The sequence below is a fragment of the Phyllobates terribilis genome, unplaced genomic scaffold (assembly GCF_046119375.1).
Source record: "Phyllobates terribilis strain yellow unplaced genomic scaffold, ASM4611937v1 Scaffold_488__1_contigs__length_1352022, whole genome shotgun sequence".
Taxonomy (NCBI): domain Eukaryota; kingdom Metazoa; phylum Chordata; class Amphibia; order Anura; family Dendrobatidae; genus Phyllobates; species Phyllobates terribilis.
In genome coordinates this window covers 1185783-1204925 of record NW_027363248.1, presented here as the reverse complement: position 1 = coordinate 1204925, position 19143 = coordinate 1185783, and the positions used below count along the sequence as shown (strand labels likewise).

At 42.9% G+C, this 19143-nt stretch overlaps 11 non-coding genes across 11 annotated transcripts; all 11 read left to right on the top strand.

The window, feature by feature from the left end:
- The first annotated feature begins 57 nt into the window (after nt 1-57).
- On the top strand, nt 58-248 carry LOC141229832 (U2 spliceosomal RNA). The gene has a single exon (XR_012296452.1). It is a non-coding gene; the product is annotated as a U2 spliceosomal RNA (small nuclear RNA).
- Nucleotides 249-1363: 1115 nt separating this feature from the next.
- Nucleotides 1364-1554, top strand: LOC141229934 (U2 spliceosomal RNA). The gene has a single exon (XR_012296551.1). It is a non-coding gene; the product is annotated as a U2 spliceosomal RNA (small nuclear RNA).
- A 1115-nt stretch (nt 1555-2669) lies between these two features.
- On the top strand, nt 2670-2860 carry LOC141229927 (U2 spliceosomal RNA). Its single transcript, XR_012296544.1, has one exon. It is a non-coding gene; the product is annotated as a U2 spliceosomal RNA (small nuclear RNA).
- Nucleotides 2861-3975: 1115 nt separating this feature from the next.
- Nucleotides 3976-4166, top strand: LOC141229926 (U2 spliceosomal RNA). The gene has a single exon (XR_012296543.1). It is a non-coding gene; the product is annotated as a U2 spliceosomal RNA (small nuclear RNA).
- A 1115-nt stretch (nt 4167-5281) lies between these two features.
- LOC141229831 (U2 spliceosomal RNA) lies at nt 5282-5472 on the top strand. Its single transcript, XR_012296451.1, has one exon. It is a non-coding gene; the product is annotated as a U2 spliceosomal RNA (small nuclear RNA).
- A 1115-nt stretch (nt 5473-6587) lies between these two features.
- Nucleotides 6588-6778, top strand: LOC141229830 (U2 spliceosomal RNA). Its single transcript, XR_012296450.1, has one exon. It is a non-coding gene; the product is annotated as a U2 spliceosomal RNA (small nuclear RNA).
- Nucleotides 6779-7887: 1109 nt separating this feature from the next.
- On the top strand, nt 7888-8078 carry LOC141229829 (U2 spliceosomal RNA). Its single transcript, XR_012296449.1, has one exon. It is a non-coding gene; the product is annotated as a U2 spliceosomal RNA (small nuclear RNA).
- A 1115-nt stretch (nt 8079-9193) lies between these two features.
- Nucleotides 9194-9384, top strand: LOC141229933 (U2 spliceosomal RNA). The gene has a single exon (XR_012296550.1). It is a non-coding gene; the product is annotated as a U2 spliceosomal RNA (small nuclear RNA).
- Nucleotides 9385-15774: 6390 nt separating this feature from the next.
- Nucleotides 15775-15964, top strand: LOC141229961 (U2 spliceosomal RNA). Its single transcript, XR_012296576.1, has one exon. It is a non-coding gene; the product is annotated as a U2 spliceosomal RNA (small nuclear RNA).
- A 1118-nt stretch (nt 15965-17082) lies between these two features.
- On the top strand, nt 17083-17273 carry LOC141229828 (U2 spliceosomal RNA). Its single transcript, XR_012296448.1, has one exon. It is a non-coding gene; the product is annotated as a U2 spliceosomal RNA (small nuclear RNA).
- A 1115-nt stretch (nt 17274-18388) lies between these two features.
- On the top strand, nt 18389-18579 carry LOC141229826 (U2 spliceosomal RNA). The gene has a single exon (XR_012296446.1). It is a non-coding gene; the product is annotated as a U2 spliceosomal RNA (small nuclear RNA).
- The last annotated feature ends 564 nt before the right edge of the window (nt 18580-19143 follow it).

The window sequence follows — 19143 nt, the reverse complement described above, 5'->3', positions numbered from 1 at the left end:
ACAAATGGACTTTTCAGGATCCTTGGGTGGCTCCGTAGTTTGAAACCAATTCTGGTTATCGCTTCTCGGCCTTTTGGCTAAGATCAAGTGTAGTATCTGTTCTTATCAGTTTAATATCTGATACGTCCCCTATCTGGGGACCATATATTAAATGGATTTTTAGAACAGGGAGATGGAAAAAGAGCTTGCTCTGTCCACTCCACGCATTGACCTGGTATTGCAGTATCTCCAGGACCGGTGCACCCCTTCTTTAATGCAGTTTCTAAAATCAGAAAGAATTGAATTCAATGTTTTTTGTTCATTTTGCTTGTTTGTCGGATTTTGGGATGGACTCTTTGGCTTTGCTTTTCTTCTCCTCATTGGATTTTTCATGTTCAAAGTTGCAGAAGCCAGATTACAAGCTCATTTTGGTTCAACTTCAGCAACTGTGCATTGCATTGCCATGTAATGTGATGCAATGCTATCTTTCTAGCTCTCCCTTTTTACTTCCTTTTGGATAAACAGACATATTAGGCAAGCATTTTGGAGCTTTCACCTAAATAACTACAGGTGGTGAGATAAGCTGCACAATATAATTGACCTTTCAGTATATTGTTGCACACACACCATCTATTTAGCAATTGCCCTTGTTATCAACAGCAGCCTTTTAAACTCACCTGAGCTAACAGGTATGTGCGCTGGTTACTCTGCTGCGCTTAAAATTTCTTTTTTGGTTTGCTACAATGCCTTTTCTGAAACGTTGTCTCCTTCTGCTGGAACACTGACTTCTTTCATTTAATGCCTGCAGACTATAAAAGAGAACCCAACCCAAAAAGTTTGGTTGATTAGTCTGTGGCATTCTGTTAAACTGTTGCTTATGGCGGTCTCTGTGAGCTTCTCAGCGACATTCAGCCAGCCAGGTATCCTGCCTGCAGTAGATGGAATGTGGCAATGGAACGCTGGCTGCGCGTGTCATAATAGGCTCTGAGCCTTTATATACCTGTGCACAGCAGCAGCCACCTTCAGTCTGCTGCTGGACAGCCAGCAGCAGCAGCAGCAGGAGAGGTATGTAATCAGGAGCCCTCCTGCTAAGGGTAGACAACTACTCGTTCCACCCCACCCCCCGCCTTAATTGGTTCTCCTCCCTTCCAACGGTGTTGAGGCGGGTGGGAACAGCAGGGGGTGAAGGTGCTGTGTTTAAAGAGGTGGAGTTATGCAGATCTAAAACGCGTGGATTGCAGCAGCAGCAAGCCGAAAAGTGCAGGCATGTAAGGGATCTAGAGGTTGACAACATGTCTTCTTAACGGGAGTCCAGGAGCTCATCTCCACAAATGGACTTTTCAGGATCCTTGGGTGGCTCCGTAGTTTGAAACCAATTCTGGTTATCGCTTCTCGGCCTTTTGGCTAAGATCCAGTGTAGTATCTGTTCTTATCAGTTTAATATCTGATACGTCCCCTATCTGGGGACCATATATTAAATGGATTTTTAGAACAGGGAGATGGAAAAAGAGCTTGCTTTGTCCACTCCACGCATTGACCTGGTATTGCAGTATCTCCAGGACCGGTGCACCCCTTCTTTAATGCAGTTTCTAAAATCAGAAAGAATTGAATTCAATGTTTTTTGTTCATTTTGCTTGTTTGTCGGATTTTGGGATGGACTCTTTGGCTTTGCTTTTCTTCTCCTCATTGGATTTTTCATGTTCAAAGTTGCAGAAGCCAGATTACAAGCTCATTTTGGTTCAACTTCAGCAACTGTGCCTTGCATTGCCATGTAATGTGATGCAATGCTATCTTTCTAGCTCTCCCTTTTTACTTCCTTTTGGATAAACAGACATATTAGGCAAGCATTTTGGAGCTTTCACCTAAATAACTACAGGTGGTGAGATAAGCTGCACAATATAATTGACCTTTCAGTATATTGTTGCACACACACCATCTATTTAGCAAATGCCCTTGTTATCAACAGCAGCCTTTTAAACTCACCTGAGCTAACAGGTATGTGCGCTGGTTACTCTGCTGCGCTTAAAATTTCTTTTTTGGTTTGCTACAATGCCTTTTCTGAAACGTTGTCTCCTTCTGCTGGAACACTGACTTCTTTCATTTAATGCCTGCAGACTATAAAAGAGAACCCAACCCAAAAAGTTTGGTTGATTAGTCTGTGGCATTCTGTTAAACTGTTGCTTATGGCGGTCTCTGTGAGCTTCTCAGCGACATTCAGCCAGCCAGGTATCCTGCCTGCAGTAGATGGAATGTGGCAATGGAACGCTGGCTGCGCGTGTCATAATAGGCTCTGAGCCTTTATATACCTGTGCACAGCAGCAGCCACCTTCAGTCTGCTGCTGGACAGCCAGCAGCAGCAGCAGCAGGAGAGGTATGTAATCAGGAGCCCTCCTGCTAAGGGTAGACAGCTGCTCGTTCCACCCCACCCCCCGCCTTAATTGGTTCTCCTCCCTTCCAACGGTGTTGAGGCGGGTGGGAACAGCAGGGGGTGAAGGTGCTGTGTTTAAAGAGGTGGAGTTATGCAGATCTAAAACGCGTGGATTGCAGCAGCAGCAAGCCGAAAAGTGCAGGCATGTAAGGGATCTAGAGGTTGACAACATGTCTTCTTAACGGGAGTCCAGGAGCTCATCTCCACAAATGGACTTTTCAGGATCCTTGGGTGGCTCCGTAGTTTGAAACCAATTCTGGTTATCGCTTCTCGGCCTTTTGGCTAAGATCAAGTGTAGTATCTGTTCTTATCAGTTTAATATCTGATACGTACCCTATCTGGGGACCATATATTAAATGGATTTTTAGAACAGGGAGATGGAAAAAGAGCTTGCTCTGTCCACTCCACGCATTGACCTGGTATTGCAGTATCTCCAGGACCGGTGCACCCCTTCTTTAATGCAGTTTCTAAAATCAGAAAGAATTGAATTCAATGTTTTTTGTTCATTTTGCTTGTTTGTCGGATTTTGGGATGGACTCTTTGGCTTTGCTTTTCTTCTCCTCATTGGATTTTTCATGTTCAAAGTTGCAGAAGCCAGATTACAAGCTCATTTTGGTTCAACTTCAGCAACTGTGCATTGCATTGCCATGTAATGTGATGCAATGCTATCTTTCTAGCTCTCCCTTTTTACTTCCTTTTGGATAAACAGACATATTAGGCAAGCATTTTGGAGCTTTCACCTAAATAACTACAGGTGGTGAGATAAGCTGCACAATATAATTGACCTTTCAGTATATTGTTGCACACACACCATCTATTTAGCAAATGCCCTTGTTATCAACAGCAGCCTTTTAAACTCACCTGAGCTAACAGGTATGTGCGCTGGTTACTCTGCTGCGCTTAAAATTTCTTTTTTGGTTTGCTACAATGCCTTTTCTGAAACGTTGTCTCCTTCTGCTGGAACACTGACTTCTTTCATTTAATGCCTGCAGACTATAAAAGAGAACCCAACCCAAAAAGTTTGGTTGATTAGTCTGTGGCATTCTGTTAAACTGTTGCTTATGGCGGTCTCTGTGAGCTTCTCAGCGACATTCAGCCAGCCAGGTATCCTGCCTGCAGTAGATGGAATGTGGCAATGGAACGCTGGCTGCGCGTGTCATAATAGGCTCTGAGCCTTTATATACCTGTGCACAGCAGCAGCCACCTTCAGTCTGCTGCTGGACAGCCAGCAGCAGCAGCAGCAGGAGAGGTATGTAATCAGGAGCCCTCCTGCTAAGGGTAGACAGCTGCTCGTTCCACCCCACCCCCCGCCTTAATTGGTTCTCCTCCCTTCCAACGGTGTTGAGGCGGGTGGGAACAGCAGGGGGTGAAGGTGCTGTGTTTAAAGAGGTGGAGTTATGCAGATCTAAAACGCGTGGATTGCAGCAGCAGCAAGCCGAAAAGTGCAGGCATGTAAGGGATCTAGAGGTTGACAACATGTCTTCTTAACGGGAGTCCAGGAGCTCATCTCCACAAATGGACTTTTCAGGATCCTTGGGTGGCTCCGTAGTTTGAAACCAATTCTGGTTATCGCTTCTCGGCCTTTTGGCTAAGATCAAGTGTAGTATCTGTTCTTATCAGTTTAATATCTGATACGTACCCTATCTGGGGACCATATATTAAATGGATTTTTAGAACAGGGAGATGGAAAAAGAGCTTGCTCTGTCCACTCCACGCATTGACCTGGTATTGCAGTATCTCCAGGACCGGTGCACCCCTTCTTTAATGCAGTTTCTAAAATCAGAAAGAATTGAATTCAATGTTTTTTGTTCATTTTGCTTGTTTGTCGGATTTTGGGATGGACTCTTTGGCTTTGCTTTTCTTCTCCTCATTGGATTTTTCATGTTCAAAGTTGCAGAAGCCAGATTACAAGCTCATTTTGGTTCAACTTCAGCAACTGTGCATTGCATTGCCATGTAATGTGATGCAATGCTATCTTTCTAGCTCTCCCTTTTTACTTCCTTTTGGATAAACAGACATATTAGGCAAGCATTTTGGAGCTTTCACCTAAATAACTACAGGTGGTGAGATAAGCTGCACAATATAATTGACCTTTCAGTATATTGTTGCACACACACCATCTATTTAGCAAATGCCCTTGTTATCAACAGCAGCCTTTTAAACTCACCTGAGCTAACAGGTATGTGCGCTGGTTACTCTGCTGCGCTTAAAATTTCTTTTTTGGTTTGCTACAATGCCTTTTCTGAAACGTTGTCTCCTTCTGCTGGAACACTGACTTCTTTCATTTAATGCCTGCAGACTATAAAAGAGAACCCAACCCAAAAAGTTTGGTTGATTAGTCTGTGGCATTCTGTTAAACTGTTGCTTATGGCGGTCTCTGTGAGCTTCTCAGCGACATTCAGCCAGCCAGGTATCCTGCCTGCAGTAGATGGAATGTGGCAATGGAACGCTGGCTGCGCGTGTCATAATAGGCTCTGAGCCTTTATATACCTGTGCACAGCAGCAGCCACCTTCAGTCTGCTGCTGGACAGCCAGCAGCAGCAGCAGCAGGAGAGGTATGTAATCAGGAGCCCTCCTGCTAAGGGTAGACAGCTGCTCGTTCCACCCCACCCCCCGCCTTAATTGGTTCTCCTCCCTTCCAACGGTGTTGAGGCGGGTGGGAACAGCAGGGGGTGAAGGTGCTGTGTTTAAAGAGGTGGAGTTATGCAGATCTAAAACGCGTGGATTGCAGCAGCAGCAAGCCGAAAAGTGCAGGCATGTAAGGGATCTAGAGGTTGACAACATGTCTTCTTAACGGGAGTCCAGGAGCTCATCTCCACAAATGGACTTTTCAGGATCCTTGGGTGGCTCCGTAGTTTGAAACCAATTCTGGTTATCGCTTCTCGGCCTTTTGGCTAAGATCAAGTGTAGTATCTGTTCTTATCAGTTTAATATCTGATACGTCCCCTATCTGGGGACCATATATTAAATGGATTTTTAGAACAGGGAGATGGAAAAAGAGCTTGCTCTGTCCACTCCACGCATTGACCTGGTATTGCAGTATCTCCAGGACCGGTGCACCCCTTCTTTAATGCAGTTTCTAAAATCAGAAAGAATTGAATTCAATGTTTTTTGTTCATTTTGCTTGTTTGTCAGATTTTGGGATGGACTCTTTGGCTTTGCTTTTCTTCTCCTCATTGGATTTTTCATGTTCAAAGTTGCAGAAGCCAGATTACAAGCTCATTTTGGTTCAACTTCAGCAACTGTGCATTGCATTGCCATGTAATGTGATGCAATGCTATCTTTCTAGCTCTCCCTTTTTACTTCCTTTTGGATAAACAGACATATTAGGCAAGCATTTTGGAGCTTTCACCTAAATAACTACAGGTGGTGAGATAAGCTGCACAATATAATTGACCTTTCAGTATATTGTTGCACACACACCATCTATTTAGCAAATGCCCTTGTTATCAACAGCAGCCTTTTAAACTCACCTGAGCTAACAGGTATGTGCGCTGGTTACTCTGCTGCGCTTAAAATTTCTTTTTTGGTTTGCTACAATGCCTTTTCTGAAACGTTGTCTCCTTCTGCTGGAACACTGACTTCTTTCATTTAATGCCTGCAGACTATAAAAGAGAACCCAACCCAAAAAGTTTGGTTGATTAGTCTGTGGCATTCTGTTAAACTGTTGCTTATGGCGGTCTCTGTGAGCTTCTCAGCGACATTCAGCCAGCCAGGTATCCTGCCTGCAGTAGATGGAATGTGGCAATGGAACGCTGGTTGCGCGTGTCATAATAGGCTCTGAGCCTTTATATACCTGTGCACAGCAGCAGCCACCTTCAGTCTGTTGCTGGACAGCCAGCAGCAGCAGCAGCAGGAGAGGTATGTAATCAGGAGCCCTCCTGCTAAGGGTAGACAGCTGCTCGTTCCACCCCACCCCCCGCCTTAATTGGTTCTCCTCCCTTCCAACGGTGTTGAGGCGGGTGGGAACAGCAGGGGGTGAAGGTGCTGTGTTTAAAGAGGTGGAGTTATGCAGATCTAAAACGCGTGGATTGCAGCAGCAGCAAGCCGAAAAGTGCAGGCATGTAAGGGATCTAGAGGTTGACAACATGTCTTCTTAACGGGAGTCCAGGAGCTCATCTCCACAAATGGACTTTTCAGGATCCTTGGGTGGCTCCGTAGTTTGAAACCAATTCTGGTTATCGCTTCTCGGCCTTTTGGCTAAGATCAAGTGTAGTATCTGTTCTTATCAGTTTAATATCTGATACGTCCCCTATCTGGGGACCATATATTAAATGGATTTTTAGAACAGGGAGATGGAAAAAGAGCTTGCTCTGTCCACTCCACGCATTGACCTGGTATTGCAGTATCTCCAGGACCGGTGCACCCCTTCTTTAATGCAGTTTCTAAAATCAGAAAGAATTGAATTCAATGTTTTTTGTTCATTTTGCTTGTTTGTCGGATTTTGGGATGGACTCTTTGGCTTTGCTTTTCTTCTCCTCATTGGATTTTTCATGTTCAAAGTTGCAGAAGCCAGATTACAAGCTCATTTTGGTTCAACTTCAGCAACTGTGCATTGCATTGCCATGTAATGTGATGCAATGCTATCTTTCTAGCTCTCCCTTTTTACTTCCTTTTGGATAAACAGACATATTAGGCAAGCATTTTGGAGCTTTCACCTAAATAACTACAGGTGGTGAGATAAGCTGCACAATATAATTGACCTTTCAGTATATTGTTGCACACACACCATCTATTTAGCAAATGCCCTTGTTATCAACAGCAGCCTTTTAAACTCACCTGAGCTAACAGGTATGTGCGCTGGTTACTCTGCTGCGCTTAAAATTTCTTTTTTGGTTTGCTACAATGCCTTTTCTGAAACGTTGTCTCCTTCTGCTGGAACACTGACTTCTTTCATTTAATGCCTGCAGACTATAAAAGAGAACCCAACCCAAAAAGTTTGGTTGATTAGTCTGTGGCATTCTGTTAAACTGTTGCTTATGGCGGTCTCTGTGAGCTTCTCAGCGACATTCAGCCAGCCAGGTATCCTGCCTGCAGTAGATGGAATGTGGCAATGGAACGCTGGCTGCGCGTGTCATAATAGGCTCTGAGCCTTTATATACCTGTGCACAGCAGCAGCCACCTTCAGTCTGCTGCTGGACAGCCAGCAGCAGCAGGAGAGGTATGTAATCAGGAGCCCTCCTGCTAAGGGTAGACAGCTGCTCGTTCCACCCCACCCCCCGCCTTAATTGGTTCTCCTCCCTTCCAACGGTGTTGAGGCGGGTGGGAACAGCAGGGGGTGAAGGTGCTGTGTTTAAAGAGGTGGAGTTATGCAGATCTAAAACGCGTGGATTGCAGCAGCAGCAAGCCGAAAAGTGCAGGCATGTAAGGGATCTAGAGGTTGACAACATGTCTTCTTAACGGGAGTCCAGGAGCTCATCTCCACAAATGGACTTTTCAGGATCCTTGGGTGGCTCCGTAGTTTGAAACCAATTCTGGTTATCGCTTCTCGGCCTTTTGGCTAAGATCAAGTGTAGTATCTGTTCTTATCAGTTTAATATCTGATACGTCCCCTATCTGGGGACCATATATTAAATGGATTTTTAGAACAGGGAGATGGAAAAAGAGCTTGCTCTGTCCACTCCACGCATTGACCTGGTATTGCAGTATCTCCAGGACCGGTGCACCCCTTCTTTAATGCAGTTTCTAAAATCAGAAAGAATTGAATTCAATGTTTTTTGTTCATTTTGCTTGTTTGTCGGATTTTGGGATGGACTCTTTGGCTTTGCTTTTCTTCTCCTCATTGGATTTTTCATGTTCAAAGTTGCAGAAGCCAGATTACAAGCTCATTTTGGTTCAACTTCAGCAACTGTGCATTGCATTGCCATGTAATGTGATGCAATGCTATCTTTCTAGCTCTCCCTTTTTACTTCCTTTTGGATAAACAGACATATTAGGCAAGCATTTTGGAGCTTTCACCTAAATAACTACAGGTGGTGAGATAAGCTGCACAATATAATTGACCTTTCAGTATATTGTTGCACACACACCATCTATTTAGCAAATGCCCTTGTTATCAACAGCAGCCTTTTAAACTCACCTGAGCTAACAGGTATGTGCGCTGGTTACTCTGCTGCGCTTAAAATTTCTTTTTTGGTTTGCTACAATGCCTTTTCTGAAACGTTGTCTCCTTCTGCTGGAACACTGACTTCTTTCATTTAATGCCTGCAGACTATAAAAGAGAACCCAACCCAAAAAGTTTGGTTGATTAGTCTGTGGCATTCTGTTAAACTGTTGCTTATGGCGGTCTCTGTGAGCTTCTCAGCGACATTCAGCCAGCCAGGTATCCTGCCTGCAGTAGATGGAATGTGGCAATGGAACGCTGGCTGCGCGTGTCATAATAGGCTCTGAGCCTTTATATACCTGTGCACAGCAGCAGCCACCTTCAGTCTGCTGCTGGACAGCCAGCAGCAGCAGCAGCAGGAGAGGTATGTAATCAGGAGCCCTCCTGCTAAGGGTAGACAGCTACTCGTTCCACCCCACCCCCCGCCTTAATTGGTTCTCCTCCCTTCCAACGGTGTTGAGGCGGGTGGGAACAGCAGGGGGTGAAGGTGCTGTGTTTAAAGAGGTGGAGTTATGCAGATCTAAAACGCGTGGATTGCAGCAGCAGCAAGCCGAAAAGTGCAGGCATGTAAGGGATCTAGAGGTTGACAACATGTCTTCTTAACGGGAGTCCAGGAGCTCATCTCCACAAATGGACTTTTCAGGATCCTTGGGTGGCTCCGTAGTTTGAAACCAATTCTGGTTATCGCTTCTCGGCCTTTTGGCTAAGATCCAGTGTAGTATCTGTTCTTATCAGTTTAATATCTGATACGTCCCCTATCTGGGGACCATATATTAAATGGATTTTTAGAACAGGGAGATGGAAAAAGAGCTTGCTTTGTCCACTCCACGCATTGACCTGGTATTGCAGTATCTCCAGGACCGGTGCACCCCTTCTTTAATGCAGTTTCTAAAATCAGAAAGAATTGAATTCAATGTTTTTTGTTCATTTTGCTTGTTTGTCGGATTTTGGGATGGACTCTTTGGCTTTGCTTTTCTTCTCCTCATTGGATTTTTCATGTTCAAAGTTGCAGAAGCCAGATTACAAGCTCATTTTGGTTCAACTTCAGCAACTGTGCCTTGCATTGCCATGTAATGTGATGCAATGCTATCTTTCTAGCTCTCCCTTTTTACTTCCTTTTGGATAAACAGACATATTAGGCAAGCATTTTGGAGCTTTCACCTAAATAACTACAGGTGGTGAGATAAGCTGCACAATATAATTGACCTTTCAGTATATTGTTGCACACACACCATCTATTTAGCAAATGCCCTTGTTATCAACAGCAGCCTTTTAAACTCACCTGAGCTAACAGGTATGTGCGCTGGTTACTCTGCTGCGCTTAAAATTTATTTTTTGGTTTGCTACAATGCCTTTTCTGAAACGTTGTCTCCTTCTGCTGGAACACTGACTTCTTTCATTTAATGCCTGCAGACTATAAAAGAGAACCCAACCCAAAAAGTTTGGTTGATTAGTCTGTGGCATTCTGTTAAACTGTTGCTTATGGCGGTCTCTGTGAGCTTCTCAGCGACATTCAGCCAGCCAGGTATCCTGCCTGCAGTAGATGGAATGTGGCAATGGAACGCTGGCTGCGCGTGTCATAATAGGCTCTGAGCCTTTATATACCTGTGCACAGCAGCAGCCACCTTCAGTCTGCTGCTGGACAGCCAGCAGCAGCAGCAGCAGGAGAGGTATGTAATCAGGAGCCCTCCTGCTAAGGGTAGACAGCTGCTCGTTCCACCCCACCCCCCGCCTTAATTGGTTCTCCTCCCTTCCAACGGTGTTGAGGCGGGTGGGAACAGCAGGGGGTGAAGGTGCTGTGTTTAAAGAGGTGGAGTTATGCAGATCTAAATCGCGTGGATTGCAGCAGCAGCAAGCCGAAAAGTGCAGGCATGTAAGGGATCTAGAGGTTGACAACATGTCTTCTTAACGGGAGTCCAGGAGCTCATCTCCACAAATGGACTTTTCAGGATCCTTGGGTGGCTCCGTAGTTTGAAACCAATTCTGGTTATCGCTTCTCGGCCTTTTGGCTACGATCAAGTGCTTTATTGCAGGAGATTGTGGTTGAAGGGCACTCGGGTACCCCTCTCCTTGGCCTGGCAGGATCGTCCACTTTGGTGGACTTAACCTGCTTGCTGCTATTAGGGAGAGGGCTTAGTCCCAGGGTAACGAGTTGCGATCCCCCAGCTTCCAGGTGTTTTTCGCTGCAAGAACACTGGGAGCGCAGATTGCAAGCGGCTGCAATTTGCAACCTTGTTGCGTTTTTCCATGGAGGTTGACCCTAACCTCGTGCCTCTTTATGCGAGGCTAAAAAACTCTATCCGAGTTCACTTCACGGCGGGTGGCTCGGATATGAGGAAATTAGGGTATGTAGTCCAGGACGTGCTCAGGAACCTTCTTGGCGTACAAAGGAATGAAATTCTCTCCATCCAGGATTATCCCAGAAGAGGTGACTATGACATCACATTCACCGGAGAAGGTATTTTTAGAGATGTACTAGAAAAGTTAAAAAAAGTTGAAAATAGTCCTGTTTTGAAAGGGATACAAATTGTTGAGCACGTCCTGGATGAGGTAAGACTGGTTATTGTAAAAATATTTTCGCCCTTTGTTTCTGCTCCAGAAGTAATGTCATTTCTAGCAATTTATTTTAAAAGTGTTAAATGTATTGGGAAGATATTAAACGAATATAACATATGGACATCTAAGTGGAAATTCCTTGTGAAGTGTACAAGAGATCCAAATACACCAGGTGGTATACGGCTCCCCCCTGCCCGTTTCAAAATTGGGCAAACAAATGGGGATTTCTTCTTTTCTGGGATGCCAGTATATTGCAGAAATTGTGGGCGCTATGGTCATTCAAAAGAAAACTGTCATGTATCATGTAGAAATTGTGCTAGTGAAGAACATGAGACAAAAGAATGCCCTAAGGAAAAGAAATGCAGTTTTTGCCAGACTCCAGGTCACTTTTATTTTTCTTGCCCTCACAGATTTCGGGAAGATGAGCAAAAGGGGAAGTCCAAGACGTCCGACCAAGGACCAAAAGATCAGACCACCCCTCAGGAGGAGGAACAACAACCTGGAGCCTCTGGAGATAATAAGGGCGTACCAAATAGTGAAGTGTCTCCAGAGTCTATGACAGGTAAAATACCAAATCCCAAAACCTGGCTGCAGGACCTGCGGGAGTCCAAAAGGAGGGCTGAGAAGGAGCAGAAGGGCACTACTGGTAAGGTCAAAAGGGACCGGCAAAAGGCCGACACAGAAGCCCATGCCCAGTCTGGGTCTCCTAGTGCTGAGGGTGCTGAGTGGATAAAGGTGGGTCCTAAGAAAAAGAAAAAGGGTGGTTCGGAGGAGGCAGCAGGAGGTGAACAGATGGACACTTCTCCAGAAGGGGACGTGGACGCTGGACCCTCAGGGGTTTCGGTCTCCGCTGCTACAGGTGGGGACCGGGATCTTGCTGCCTCTGAAGAGTCAGAGGCTCTGCCTTGTGCGCAACCTCCTCCTATAGGACGACCTTCTACAGGTCAAACAGGGGCGGCGGAACCCCTCGGGGACCCACCTGATGAGGAACTGCATGGCCAGCCAATGGAGACCCAGCGGGTTCTGCCAGCCAGCCCTCCGAGCTATGCCAGTGTAGCGTCGGGTTTATATAAATGTGGTAATCTTTCCTCCTCCACGGAGACTCTCGTGACGATACTATCAGATGAGGAGGGAGGCGCAAGCCCAGTGGTCTGATCAGGTTCATCGGACAGGTAAATCCGTTGCTCTTAGTTACCTAAGTAAAATTTCTACATTTTCTAATGATGGCTGAACTCAAAGGTATTTCCCTCAACGTGAGAGGCATAAAATCTAACACGAGAAGAACTGCTCTTTTTAATTTTTTTACGTGTTTTACTGCATCTGTATTTTTTCTGCAAGAATGTAATATCCCACATGAAATGTCATATCAAAAATATAAAGATGAGTGGAAGTGTGGGCCATCTGTCTGGTCCGGATCGAATGCTGCAGGATCAGCGGGTGTAGCCATACTTTTTAAAGGGAACGTTTTAATTGATTTTATTCAGGAAATTTTACCAGGTCGTATTTTATTAGTGAAAGCTTTTATTGATGGTATTAGATGGCAGTTTTTAAATTTTTATGGATCCCCAGAGAAAAATGAAAGAGCCGAAATGCTTGATCTTTTACCATTATTTATTAATAACTCTGAACCTTTTATCTTAGCAGGGGATTTTAATTGTGTTTTAAAAGGTGAAAACCGGCGCTCCAGCTCTGTAAGCAGGAACTACGATAAAACCTCAGGTATGCTACATGATATAGTCAAAGATGCTAAATTGATAGACATATATAAAGAGTGTCATAGTGACAGCCCAGAGGATGCCGGTTTCACTTGGAGCAATGCTAATTGTAGCTCTAGGATTGATTTTATTTTTGGTTCAGATAAAACAATACCTGCCAAATGTGAAGTTTTAACTAATATATTTTCAGACCATAAACTTTTATCCTTTACCATAAAAGTAAATGACAACAAAAAATGTGGTAAGAAAAGCTGGAAAATGAACGTATCCCTTTTAACCGACCCGCAGATTTTATCAGATTTTATTGAGTTTTATAGGAAATGTAGAAAAGGGAAAAAAACAAATGAGACTATGAGTGTATGGTGGGATAGAATGAAAGTAAAAATAAAAGACTTTTTTATTAAAAAGAGTATATGTAGAGCCAAAGAAAAATATGAAGAATATAGAATTTTAAATACCCGCCTACAAACATTATTTAAGCTCAGAGACAATGGGATAGATGTACAACTTGATATTTCAAACTTAAAAGAAGAGATTTCAAAATGGCTAGAACAAAAAGGAAAATAGATAATTTTTCGTTCTAGAGTACAACATATAGAAGAAAATGAAAAGTGTTCCAGATATTTTTTTAGGAAAAATAAAAAAGAAAAAGTGATAATTGACCATATAGATGGTGAGAATAATATAAAAAATATGCTGGGTAAAGTTGAGGTTTTTTTTTCTAATCTTTTTAATGGAAAAAATATAGATAATAAATTAATGGATGATTCGCTGCAAGGACTAACAGCTGTTTTAGATCCCGCATCCCAAGAGTTTTTATCCCAAGTTTTAACGGAACAAGAAGTGTTAAAAACTATTAAAAGTTTTACAACTGGAAAGGTCCCTGGTCCTGATGGCATCCCAATAGAATTTTATGTATGTTTTTATGATATTTTAAAAGATGATTTGTTTTATTTGTTTACTGAGGTTTTTAATAATAAGGTTTTATTAAATTCCTGGAAGAAAGGTGAAGTCTCCCTCCTATACAAAAAAGGCGATAAATCAAAATTAGAAAACTGGAGACCAATAACACTTTTAAATTGTGACTATAAAATAATGGCTAAAATTTGTGCAAATCGTCTAAAAGAAGTCATCAGCAAAGTTATTCATTCTAATCAAGTGTGTGGGGTGCCGGGGCGCAGTATATGGGACAATCTGAATTTAGTGAAAGACTGTATTGAGGATGTGAAAGACAGAAAGGGGAAAATGGCGATTTTATCTATTGATTTTGAAAAAGCATTTGACCGTGTCTCACACTTTTATCTTTTTAAAGTTTTAGAGAAAATGGGCATACCAGAAGGGTTTTTACTATCGCTTAAAGCATTTTACAAGGATTGTACAAGTAAGATTTTAGTGAATGGTTTTAAGACACAAGAGGTATTTTTACGGTCAGGGGTGAAACAGGGATGCCCTCTGTCCCCCCTACTGTTTATCTGTGCACTGGAACCAATGTTATGTGCAATACGCCAAAATAAACAGATATGCGGTGTCCCTCTGCCTGGAAGCGGTGGTTTGGAGGCCAAGGTTGTAGGCTACATGGATGACGTGGCGGTCTTGTGTACAGATGCACCATCACTTACGGCCACTCTCCATCAAGTGCAATCCTTTTGTCTAGCTTCTGGTTTTAAAATCAATTTTAATAAGTGTAACATTTTAAGTGTTGGGGGGATGATTTTACGTGATGTACCAATTAATGTCTCCGAATCCATTTCCATTTTAGGTATATCATTCACTGAAAATAATGATGGTTATAATAGTTGGGAAACAATTACACAGAAAGTAAATACGAAAATATGTATGTGGAACATGAGGAGACTTACAATGGAGGGTAAAGTATTGGTTTTAAAGATGGTGATTTTACCTCTTTTATTGTATCTTAGCATGGTTTTCCCCCCGCCTGTTAATGTTTTAAAAAAGATAACCAAAACCTGTTTTACCTTCTTTTGGAACTCAAAAATGGAAAAGCTGAAAAGAGAAATCGTGATGAAATCAAAAGTAAAAGGTGGTAAAGATTTTCCAGATTTTAATAGGTTTCTTTTAATCTATCTGTTCGTTTACTGTTTTAATGCCCTTTTTAAGAATCACTATTGGTCCTTTTTTATGCGTTTTAATACAGGATTTTTTATGAGAAAGTTTGGATGGTATGAAGTTAATATATCTGTGCCCCATGCTTTTAATTTGTCGACGCATTATGAGATTTTAAGGAAAATAGTGTCCGATTTTAATTTAGGGACTAAGAAAATAGAGGAATTAAGAAATAGTAAGAAGCTAATTAAAGAAATACGTAAAAGTGAGGAAATATGTAATGTTGACAGATATGATGATGACAAATCTATGTCTATCTGGAAAATGATTAACGTTTTTTATCTTTTTAATGAACAGAGAGATCTGGCTTGGAGTTGCATGCACCGCTGTCTTCCTTGCCGGGCATTCCAATACAGAAGAGGATTTGTGAGGTCTGCCATCTGCCCAAGAGCCGGATGCCAAGAAGAGGAAACGGTGGAACATCTATTATGGACATGTAATTTTGCAAAGGATTTCTGGAGAAGACTGCTCCCCTTACTGGAAAGGGTGGCAGACCTCAAGGACTTTACATATAAAACTGTGCTATACGGACTTATGGAATGCCCCACAATGGACCAGTACACAATGGCTTGGAAGACAGTGAACTGCGCCAAGTCATCTCTCTGGAAAGCGCGCAACATTGCTATTTTTAAACAAGATGTTTTATCAGTGAATGATGTTTTAAGTTTATGTTTATGTGAAATGTATACTTATTATTTAATTGACAAAAAGAAGAATGTACATATTTCCAAAAAATGGCTTGTTGACCAATGGAACCTAATTATTTAAAATCTTTGTATTTTTTTGTTTTGTAAATTTCATTTGTCTTTTAACGTTTGGTATTTGTCTAATTATGCTTGTAATTTGTTAAAGTTTTAATAAACGGTTTTATCCCTCTGCAGGGGATAGCCAAATTAAAAAAAAAAATCTGTTCTTATCAGTTTAATATCTGATACGTCCCCTATCTGGGGACCATATATTAAATGGATTTTTAGAACAGGGAGATGGAAAAAGAGCTTGCTCTGTCCACTCCACGCATTGACCTGGTATTGCAGTATCTCCAGGACCGGTGCACCCCTTCTTTAATGCAGTTTCTAAAATCAGAAAGAATTGAATTCAATGTTTTTTGTTCATTTTGCTTGTTTGTCAGATTTTGGGATGGACTCTTTGGCTTTGCTTTTCTTCTCCTCATTGGATTTTTCATGTTGAAAGTTGCAGAAGCCAGATTACAAGCTCATTTTGGTTCAACTTCAGCAACTGTGCATTGCATTGCCATGTAATGTGATGCAATGCTATCTTTCTAGCTCTCCCTTTTTACTTCCTTTTGGATAAACAGACATATTAGGCAAGCATTTTGGAGCTTTCACCTAAATAACTACAGGTGGTGAGATAAGCTGCACAATATAATTGACCTTTCAGTATATTGTTGCACACACACCATCTATTTAGCAAATGCCCTTGTTATCAACAGCAGCCTTTTAAACTCACCTGAGCTAACAGGTATGTGCGCTGGTTACTCTGCTGCGCTTAAAATTTCTTTTTTGGTTTGCTACAATGCCTTTTCTGAAACGTTGTCTCCTTCTGCTGGAACACTGACTTCTTTCATTTAATGCCTGCAGACTATAAAAGAGAACCCAACCCAAAAAGTTTGGTTGATTAGTCTGTGGCATTCTGTTAAACTGTTGCTTATGGCGGTCTCTGTGAGCTTCTCAGCGACATTCAGCCAGCCAGGTATCCTGCCTGCAGTAGATGGAATGTGGCAATGGAACGCTGGCTGCGCGTGTCATAATAGGCTCTGAGCCTTTATATACCTGTGCACAGCAGCAGCCACCTTCAGTCTGCTGCTGGACAGCCAGCAGCAGCAGCAGCAGCAGGAGAGGTATGTAATCAGGAGCCCTCCTGCTAAGGGTAGACAGCTGCTCGTTCCACCCCACCCCCCGCCTTAATTGGTTCTCCTCCCTTCCAACGGTGTTGAGGCGGGTGGGAACAGCAGGGGGTGAAGGTGCTGTGTTTAAAGAGGTGGAGTTATGCAGATCTAAAACGCGTGGATTGCAACAGCAGCAAGCCGAAAAGTGCAGGCATGTAAGGGATCTAGAGGTTGACAACATGTCTTCTTAACGGGAGTCCAGGAGCTCATCTCCACAAATGGACTTTTCAGGATCCTTGGGTGGCTCCGTAGTTTGAAACCAATTCTGGTTATCGCTTCTCGGCCTTTTGGCTAAGATCAAGTGTAGTATCTGTTCTTATCAGTTTAATATCTGATACGTCCCCTATCTGGGGACCATATATTAAATGGATTTTTAGAACAGGGAGATGGAAAAAGAGCTTGCTCTGTCCACTCCACGCATTGACCTGGTATTGCAGTATCTCCAGGACCGGTGCACCCCTTCTTTAATGCAGTTTCTAAAATCAGAAAGAATTGAATTCAATGTTTTTTGTTCATTTTGCTTGTTTGTCAGATTTTGGGATGGACTCTTTGGCTTTGCTTTTCTTCTCCTCATTGGATTTTTCATGTTCAAAGTTGCAGAAGCCAGATTACAAGCTCATTTTGGTTCAACTTCAGCAACTGTGCATTGCATTGCCATGTAATGTGATGCAATGCTATCTTTCTAGCTCTCCCTTTTTACTTCCTTTTGGATAAACAGACATATTAGGCAAGCATTTTGGAGCTTTCACCTAAATAACTACAGGTGGTGAGATAAGCTGCACAATATAATTGACCTTTCAGTATATTGTTGCACACACACCATCTATTTAGCAAATGCCCTTGTTATCAACAGCAGCCTTTTAAACTCACCTGAGCTAACAGGTATGTGCGCTGGTTACTCTGCTGCGCTTAAAATTTCTTTTTTGGTTTGCTACAATGCCTTTTCTGAAACGTTGTCTCCTTCTGCTGGAACACTGACTTCTTTCATTTAATGCCTGCAGACTATAAAAGAGAACCCAACCCAAAAAGTTTGGTTGATTAGTCTGTGGCATTCTGTTAAACTGTTGCTTATGGCGGTCTCTGTGAGCTTCTCAGCGACATTCAGCCAGCCAGGTATCCTGCCTGCAGTAGATGGAATGTGGCAATGGAACGCTGGCTGCGCGTGTCATAATAGGCTCTGAGCCTTTATATACCTGTGCACAGCAGCAGCCACCTTCAGTCTGCTGCTGGACAGCCAGCAGCAGCAGCAGCAGGAGAGGTATGTAATCAGGAGCCCTCCTGCTAAGGGTAGACAGCTGCTCGTTCCACCCCACCCCCCGCCTTAATTGGTTCTCCTCCCTTCCAACGGTGTTGAGGCGGGTGGGAACAGCAGGGGGTGAAGGTGCTGTGTTTAAAGAGGTGGAGTTATGCAGATCTAAAACGCGTGGATTGCAGCAGCAGCAAGCCGAAAAGTGCAGGCATGTAAGGGATCTAGAGGTTGACAACATGTCTTCTTAACGGGAGTCCAGGAGCTCATCTCCACAAATGGACTTTTCAGGATCCTTGGGTGGCTCCGTAGTTTGAAACCAATTCTGGTTATCGCTTCTCGGCCTTTTGGCTAAGATCAAGTGTAGTATCTGTTCTTATCAGTTTAATATCTGATACGTCCCCTATCTGGGGACCATATATTAAATGGATTTTTAGAACAGGGAGATGGAAAAAGAGCTTGCTCTGTCCACTCCACGCATTGACCTGGTATTGCAGTATCTCCAGGACCGGTGCACCCCTTCTTTAATGCAGTTTCTAAAATCAGAAAGAATTGAATTCAATGTTTTTTGTTCATTTTGCTTGTTTGTCGGATTTTGGGATGGACTCTTTGGCTTTGCTTTTCTTCTCCTCATTGGATTTTTCATGTTCAAAGTTGCAGAAGCCAGATTACAAGCTCATTTTGGTTCAACTTCAGCAACTGTGCATTGCATTGCCATGTAATGTGATGCAATGCTATCTTTCTAGCTCTCCCTTTTTACTTCCTTTTGGATAAACAGACATATTAGGCAAGCATTTTGGAGCTTTCACCTAAATAACTACAGGTGGTGAGATAAGCTGCACAATATAATTGACCTTTCAGTATATTGTTGCACACACACCATCTATTTAGCAAATGCCCTTGTTATCAACAGCAGCCTTTTAAACTCACCTGAGCTAACAGGTATGTGCGCTGGTTACTCTGCTGCGCTTAAAATTTCTTTTTTGGTTTGCTACAATGCCTTTTCTGAAACGTTGTCTCCTTCTGCTGGAACACTGACTTCTTTCATTTAATGCCTGCAGACTATAAAAGAGAACCCAACCCAAA